This window comes from Nelumbo nucifera, chromosome 1, assembly GCF_055504915.1.
Source record: "Nelumbo nucifera cultivar China Antique chromosome 1, China Antique-T2T, whole genome shotgun sequence".
NCBI classification, from domain to species: domain Eukaryota; kingdom Viridiplantae; phylum Streptophyta; class Magnoliopsida; order Proteales; family Nelumbonaceae; genus Nelumbo; species Nelumbo nucifera.
This window is the reverse complement of record NC_142649.1, coordinates 202,694,923-202,703,891: the sequence shown is the minus strand read 5'-3', so window position 1 is coordinate 202,703,891 and position 8,969 is coordinate 202,694,923.

Sequence of the window (8,969 nt, the reverse complement as noted above, 5' to 3'; positions counted from 1 at the left end):
TGTTGTTGTTTTTTGTTTTTTGGATGAAGTGTAAACAAGTTTATTTTGCGATGAATATTTCCCCTTTATTGGCAAAGTGTTGGGCAGTTATTTTCTTTTTTCTTTTTTTTTTTCGCCGAGCTGACTATGTTGCCGAACTGCTAGACTTAGGCCCCGAGGTGAAGTAACATAGTAAGGCTATGTGCCCGATCTGTTCTTCGCCCGGGTTAGTTAACATGGCTGAATTGGGCCTAGGGCTATGCACCTCGGGATCCATTAATGTGCAGATTGCCTTCGTTGATGAGGTGCCGAGGTCCTCTTTAGCTCGGTATTCTGGCCCTTACGATGCCGAAGTCTTTGTTAGCTCGGCATTTTGGCCCTTAGGCTCTGGTAGTGGCTCATGGCCTGCTTAGTTTGATCATTTATAGGTAAAATCGTCTTAAGTTGACGATGTTCCACGCCCGGGGTATCTATTTGCCCTCCAGGGTCTCGAGCTCGTATGCTCCCCCGAGTACTCTCTTTACACGGTAGGGTTCTTCCTAGTTCGGCTCGAGTTTTCCAACGACGGGCTCAGGTCTAGCCATAACCCCTTAGCTCGGTCTAGCCTGGCTTTCAGTCCGCGGAGGATAGCTTTGTTCGTGACTTCTGCCTGACCGTTTGCTTGTGGGTGCGCAATCGACGTAAAGTTATGTCGAATCCCAATGTCTTGGCACCACTCTTGGAATTTGATGTCCTCGAATTGCTTGCCATTGTCGGAGATCAGCATTCGAGGTAGCCCGAAGCGGCATACTATGTTCTTCCAGAAGAAGTTCTGGACGTTTCGAGTTGTGATGGTTATGGGAGTTTCAGCTTCAACCCACTTGGTGAAGTAGTCTACTGCCACCACTAGGAACTTCCTTCCTCCTGTTGCTGGCGGGAATGGCCCGAGTAGGTCGATACCCCATTGTGCGAAGGGCCACGAGCTGGTGAGGTACCTGAGGTCGGCGGCGGGCTGGTGGTGGATGTTGGCGTGCTTTTGGCACTTCTCGCACTTCCAGACCAGCCCGACGACGTCTGCTTTCATTGTTAGCCAATAGTGCCCCTATCGTAGTGCTTTTTGAGAGAGGGCCCTACCCCCCAAGTGCCCACCGCACAATCCCTCATGAGTGTCACGGAGTACGAGCTCGGGTTCGGAAGGTCACAGGCAACGCAGGTAGGGGAGCATGTAGGATTTTCGGTACAGTCGTCCGTTTATCATGACGTACTTGGTTGTCTGGCGCTCTACCCTTCTGGCGGCGTTGCAGTCTGTGGGGAGGGTTCCTTGTAGCAGGAAACTTGCGAGTGGATCAATCCAGCTTGGTTCTGGTTGGGCGACAGGAGCGACCTCCTCTACCCCCCGAAGAATGCTAGGCTGAGGTAAGTCCTCTATGTACACAATTCTCATGGTGTTGTCACTGTTTGCCTCGGTGTTGCCGAGCTCGATGGGCCCAGACTGTTGGTAGTTCGCGGCCAGGACGCCTAACTAGTTCTCTGCGAGCTGCAGCTCGAACTTGGAGTGCCAAGGTTCTGACTTCGTCGGCAAGGAAGTTTCTGATCCGCCAGCAAGCTGCAAGGTGGGGGTAATCAGTCTTTCCCTCCTGCCCAAGGATGAGGCCTGGCTCTTGGAGGGGTGTTGGAGTTGGGAAGCTTCCCCCCGGTGAAGGCGCCCGCCCTGAGGGGAGGGCTTGACCGGCTTGGCAGCAGGGTGCCGAGGTGGGAGCTGCGGTTGATTCAGAGGCAATTGGGGGAACTGCTGCTGGTAGTGACACTAAGAAATGTGTAGTATTTGCTGCTGATGAAGTTGATGCTGTTGGAACTACTGCATCTGGGCTTGCATTGCCCGCATGCACTGCATCAAGTCATTAAGTTGGTTCTGGCCAGTCGCCAGAGGGACAACGTTCGGTTCGGCGAAGGTTGTCTCAACAGGGAGGGGAAGGGGAACATTCACAGGTGCCACCATGCTTGGTGCATTGAGGCTAGGGATTCCATCCGTCGTGAGGGGGACGGTGAACTGTGTGATGCATACAGTGGCGGGCTGAGGGTGTTCCCCTACAACATTCAAGTCGGCGTTGTGCCTGTTGCTGCTGGATGAAGCCATGGAAGCTAAGGTTTCTTTGAGAGAGAGAGAAAGTTAAAGGTTAGGGGAGGCTTTTTGAAATCTTCCCATAGACGGTGCCAAATGATGGTGCACAATCCAGTCGGTCCTAGCTGTCGATGACCTCGCCTCTGACGAAACTAGAGGTGCCTGAAACAAGGAGGAAAATGGGGACTTCTGGGGAGGAACCTGGTTGGAACACTCTGAAGCTCAAGTTAGTGCTCTTCAGAAGGCAAGGGAAATGAGGAACTTTAAGACTAGAAAGCGCAAGAATCACATACCTCCTTCTTTGGGAGATGGGGGCCTTTTATAATTGCCCTATACACTCACTCACATACCTCTGCCAGGTCGGGCATCATCACCTCCGCCAGATCGGGTGTCATCAGTTCTGTCGAATGCCTGTACGGGTGTCATAGCCTCTGCCAGTTGCCAGTTTGGGTGTCATAGCCGCCACTGTTCTTGTCAGGGCCGTCTCTGCTACGTCTGAGATGGCGGTGGCAAGTGGCGGTTGGAGGGCGGCTGTCATGTGTCGGACATCTAACCAGTCAGGCGCGCCGCCTCCGTGTACGGGCTTCCTGGGCGTCAGGTACGGTTGTTCAGCCAGGCGACTTGGAGCCGAAGTGGTGTGCGAGGTGAAGTCTTGTGTTCGGATAGAAGATTGGCCCGAACTGCCCCGGGGTGGGTCAGCTTGGGTTTTTGCCCTTTGCGCTCCTTGTAAGGCTAAGGACCTCCAAGGGAGAGCTCGGGTTCTTCCTTGGGGAGCTCGGGTCACTGGTTCCTTTCTTGGGAGAGCTCGGGACTCCCTTTCTCAGAGCTCGGGTTGTGGGCCCGCTGCCGTGCCGAGCTGGCGCATCTGCTAGGTCACTCTTGGTTGCTTCCACATGTCACGTGGCCAAGGGGTCGGGCCAAATCTTCCTCCATCTATTATTATTATTATTATTATTATTATTATTATTATAAAGCTTTAATATAATAAGAGAATGTTACTAATAATAAATGATGAATAAAATTCACAAAGGGAAATTGGGGGATAAATAATAAAAATATTGTCATTAACATTGAAAGTCATTTGCTTTGAAGGTATTAGAGATTGAAAACAGGTTCAAACAACAAGGCCTTGGATAGGCTATGCCTAAATACAAATGCCATACAACTCTTTCATCAATTTTGCTTTTTTTTTTTGTAAACTAATTTTGCTTAACTGAGTGTGACTAAAAAAACAAAAGACGGAGTAAATTACAAAAAACACCCATTGTACTATGAGGTCAGTCAATGATAATTACCCCTGAACTTACACTTTGTGACAAATACTCTTCACTATTAAGTTATTAAGTTAGACGACGAAACGCATTAAATCTCATTGAGGTGGTACCGTGTGTTTTGATAAGGAGTTAAGAATCCCGAGAAATTTCTATAATCCACATCTACGAGATAGTACTTTCCTATGTTCACATGGCTTGACATTCTTAGGAGTGCCCCAGGGTGTGATCCCTCAGATGGCTAAGGCTTCTGAGTTGCGCCTGGTTGAGGTCACCGTATCCTTCCTTTTTGGCGAAGCACTTAGGTTATTCTTAGTGTTTGTTCGTTACAGGCCGAGATTGTTGGTCGATGCTTGTAGTTGAGGTCCCAGTCATTCCTTGCCTTAGCATGAAGGCAGAGGGGATATATGGCTCACAAGGGACCATGTATCCCGACCACTATCCAGTCCGAGTGTGTGACCTCAAAAGAGGCAGTACGCGTTGGCCAATCGTGTGGCCGAGGGGTCCTGGCCACATGGCGAAAATAAGGACTTGTACACTAAAACACTGAGCCAAGGGGGAGGAACTTTGCACTCATTGTTCAGCTAATAGGGAGTACATTCACTGGTAATATATATGGATGTTTTCCGAGTTTCCTGTGTAAGGGATAGGTCTTCCACTCAGATGCTCAAGCAGAAACATGTCGGGGCCAACAATTTTCTTGATTCTATAGGGACCTTCCCAGTTGGGACCGAGCTTTCCTACACCGGGCTCGGGCACCATGACTTTTCTGAGGACGTGGTCTCCTTTGTAGTGTCCTTCTTTCACACTTGAGTTATAGTAGTGAGTGAGTATCTACTGATAGGCTACTACTCTGATCCGCGCCTGTTCTCGGACTTCTTCCAACAGGTCTAGGTTAGTTCTAAGTTATTCGTTGTTCTTGGCTTTGTTGTACGCCTTGATTCAAAGCGTCGATAGGTCGATCTCTACTGGAATGACGGCCTCGGTGTCATAAGTTAACTTGAATGGGGCTTCTCTCATGGCTGTCCGAGGTGTCATCCGATAGGCCCATAGGACGCTGTTTAGTTTGGTTGGTAACCTCAACTAGGCCGTTCGTTTGGGGATAGCCCACCGAAGTGTATTATTGCTTGATGCTGAGGGAGGCACACCATTCTCAGAATCTCACGTCGTCGAACTGCTTCCCATTGTCAGTGATTAGCATGTGAGGGAGGCCGAATCGACAGATGATGTTTTCTAGAAGAAATTTTGTACTATTCTGGCTGTGATGGTAGCCAGGGGCTCAGCTTTGACCCATTTGGTGAAGTAGTTGATGGCGACAACGAGGTACTTTTTGTTTCCAGTGGCTTGAGGGAAGGGGCCGAGGAAATCCATGCCCCACTTGGCGAAGGGCCAAGGGCTGCAGAGGGCCAAGAGGGTTGTGGCTGGCTGGTGGAAGATGTTGGAGTGTCTCTGGCATCATTCGCACTTCCGCACCAACTCGGCTGCATCCTTCTGAACAATCAACTAGAAATACCCTTGCCTTAGTACTTTTTGGGTCAAGGCTCTTCCTTCGAGGTGGTTACCGCAGATGCCTTCATGAATCTCTCGGAGAACATACTCGCCCTCCTCTTGGCAGAGGCATCGGAGGTAAGGCAAGGTAAAAGATCTTTGGTACAGCTCCCTTTGAGCAAAGTGTAGTGGGCGGCCTTCCGTTGGATTCATCTAGCCTGTTCTTATCGTCAGGTAGTTGTTCGGTCAAGAGGAAGGCAATGATAGGATCCATCTAGGGTGGCTTGGCCTGCATTGGGATTATTTGGACTTCTTCGATGGTGGGGCGAGATCTCCTTTTTACGTAGACAGTGTGACCGGGGGATACGTTGGAGGTTCTTGCCAATTTTGACAGGGCACCAACTCTCATGTTTTCGAATCGTGGAACTTGTTATAGGGAGAGGTGTTGGTAGTGGTGGGTAAGTTCTCGCACCTTGGCTTGGTACTCGGTTATACCCTGCTCCCTGGCCTCGTACTCACCATTGACCTGGTTCACTACCAAGTAGGAATCACCGAACGCGTCAATGTGTTGGGAGCCGAGGTCTTTCGCAAGCTATAGTCCAGTGAGGAGGGCTTCATACTCGGCTTTATATTTGGAGGATGAAAAGTCAAATCTCAATCTGTACTCTACTTCGGTGTTGTTTAGGGTACGGAGGATGAGGCCGGCTCCACTTCCCTTGGAGTTGGATGATCCATCAACAAATAGCTTCCAGGTGGGCCGAGCTCCCTCGACCGGATGAGGCCTTTCTTTTTCTTCTTCTTCAAGGGCTCGGCGGAGGGATTAGCTGAAGGTGCATTCTGTTGCAAAATCGGCCAAGGCTTGTGCTTTGATTACAGGCCTTGATTGGTACTATAGGTTGAACTCAGATAGTTTGATGACCCACTTGATTAGTCGCCCTGAGGCATCTGGCTTGGATAGGACAGCCTTAAGAGGTTGGTTCATCCGGACCGTGATGGTGTGGGCTTGGAAATATGGCTTGAGGTTCCTAGCTGAAACCACGGGGGTGAAGGCTAGTTTTCCTACCTCAGGGTACCGGGTCTCAGCATCGCAATGGACCCTGTTGACATAGTAAATCGGTCTTTGCGCTCCATCTTATCTGATCAACACCAAGCTGATGGCCACATCTCTGGTCAAGAGATACAAGTACAACACGTCTCCTGGGGCGGCCGGGTAAGGAGGGGCGACGAGGCGAGGTAAGACTTGAGTTCTTCAAAGGCGCAATGGCAATCTTCCGTCCATTGAAAGTCTTTTAGCTTCTTGATGGTCCCCCTGAATGACTTTGACACCATGCCCGGTGGGGAATTTGAGGGCGAGGCGGTAGAAGGAGATGGTTGCCTTTAGTGCATGGAGGGTCGGCCTTCCAATAATTGCATTGTAAGGGGAGTCGATCCTCATGACTAGGAACTCGTTCCTCCTCGTCACCTGTCGAGGTTCTGTCCCTACCGTGAATAGTAGGGTGATTCTTCCCTCCAGTTTGACCACGTTTATAGAGAATCCGATGAGTGGCATGTTGGTGGGTTGGAAGCGCTCGGGCTCCAACTTCATTGTTTCAAATGTGTCATAGAAGAGGATGTCGGCCGAGGAGCCTCTGTCCACCAATATCCTCTTCACCATAAAATTTGTGACGATGACGGACACAACGAGCGCGTCGTCATGGGGGACCGAGATCCCCTTCAAGTCCTCGTCTTTGAATGTGAGGGCTTCACTCTGCTTCGGCTTCTTGGGAGCCAACCCATGGATGTTCAACTACCTGGCGTAGGCCTTACGAGCGAAGGCCGAGGCTCCAATTGAGGTCGTGCCCCCGACGATGACATCTATCACATCGGCTAACTGTTGCTGCTACTACTGTTGTTGTTATTGCGAGGATGAGGGACTCAATTTCATTCTTCAACTCATAGCAATCCTAAGTGTCATGGCCGGTGTTGTGGTGATGCTTACAGTACTTCCTTGGGTTTTCGCTCTTGGGTTCCTCTTCATCTTCTCTACCCACTTCACATACTCCTCTTTCCCTACTTGCATGAGGATCTACTTTTGGGTGGATTTGAGTGACTTGTACTTGCTGTAAGCCAGGGCCGAGGCCGGTGGCGTCTTGTTGCCCTTGCTGTTGTTGTTGTTGTGGCCATCTCCATTTCTTCTCTTCTTCTTTGGGCCTCCATGATTGTGGTAGGCCTCTCCTTCTTGGCGATCACCAGCCAAGGCCTCCTTGGCAGTGATATACTTCTGAGTTTTCTCCAAAAATTCTGCCTTAGACTTCAAAGGTGTCTTGGCTACTGATCACTTGAGGGCCAAACTCGACAGGAGACCATTGATGGTAGCGTTCCTGGAGACCATGGAATTGAGGTCCCAGACCTCGAGTTCCTCCTTCTTGAAGCGGTCAATATAGGACTGTAGGCTCTAACCGCGCTTCTGACGGTCAACCATGAGTGATGCGACAATCTTTTGGTATCGCTTCCTGTTGATGAAGTGGGTGAGGAAGAGGTTGGTGAACAGCTCCCATGAACCGATGGTCCGAGGGTCGAAGCCCAGACAACCATCAATAGGTTGCTCCCTTGAAGGTCTCTTGGAAAGTCTGGCATGCCAGGGCATCGGAGTATCCGTAGAGAAGCATGAGCACCTTGAAACATTATAGGTGGTTGTCAGGGTTTGTTGTCCCGTGGTACATCTCGAGTGCAGGGGGAGAGGTTCGGAGATGATGTCTATGGTGAAGGCATCCATTCTCTTGGATGGAGGGTTGTAGCTGGTCAAGGCTTCAGCTCGGCTCTCTCAAACTTGGCGTATCTCGTCCTTACGGTGCCGAGCTATGCGTGTAGGTTGATGATTCTTTGGTTAAGGGGAGCGTAGGCCTCGTCCTGGTTCTCTCGAACACGGCATGGGTCGGCCCGGTTCCTTGAGTACTCTAATGCGGGTGCGTGTTCATTTCTTCGGGCCAGCCTGTCCTTCATGGGGTCTTGGAGGTCCGAGATGCGAGAGGGAGAGGCATGGCCTTGGTCTATGGCCCTCAAAGGGGGCTGTGGTGGCCCGATCGTCCACCTTCATCCCCTCTTTGGCTAAGGGGTCGGGTGGTCCTTGGTGGTTGCTAGCACGTCAGTTATTGTTTGACTCTGTGGGGTCGGCCCTATTGGATCCGACTAGGCTGATGGATAATGGGTCTGGAGAGGAGCACTCGCCATGGTGCCCCAAGCTTCCAAAGGGGCGGCTGCCCAGAGGGCGGCCTCCTGTTGGGTGCCCCACCTCATCCTGCCTCTGTGCGAGGTTGTCGAGCCGATCGAGGACCACTTGGAACTTGTTGATGGTGACCAGGTTTTGAGTGTTCTTGGTGTTTCTTGCCATGTCGGCTGAAGCATAGGGGTTAGTTATTTAAGTTTAAGAAAGTCCAAATTTAGTTGAGGGAAGTCTTAGAAACGTTCTTGAGTCGAGGCGTGCTAAGGGAAACACTGTCAGTTGTTGCCACCTAGAATGGGTTAAGGGCAATACTGTCCATTCGCTTTCGACGCGAGGCATGGCAGAGTAGTCCGAGGCCTAGGATGGCCGAGGGGTGGTATGCCTTGGGTAGGTACCTGAGGTAGAGACTCCAACGATCAAGTTAGTTCGGGTGCAACGCGAGGTGGACGAGGCCTGAGGTGGGATCACTCAGACGAGGCCACAGAGGAAACTGGAGAGTTCTTAGTGTTCTTAGGTCTAGATTCTAGATGTTTAATTGGAGGGGGTTGCTCCCTATTTATACTTGAGGCCGTTTGGAGGTAAATGGGTTTGGACGGTCAGGATGTGGTCCTTTCCTGTGGGGCGCGTCCATCCAAGGCCACCGTATGCGGTCGCACCATTGGTTTTGGTTTGCACGTCGACATCTGCTCTATACGCCCTCATTGGATTCGTCTTGAGCGCTGCTACCTGCCACACATGTGTGTGCTACTGGTTAAGGCCATGTGCGCCTACATCGTCAACCATGATGACTTTGCTGGAGTTTTCCCCCAATGGCTCATTAGAATGTCACAACACATCTAGATTTGTTCATGGGCCGGGTTGCCCGACGGGTCGGGCTTGCGCATAGATATTAGCCCGTAGGCTTGACCTTGGGCATAAAAGCTCGAGC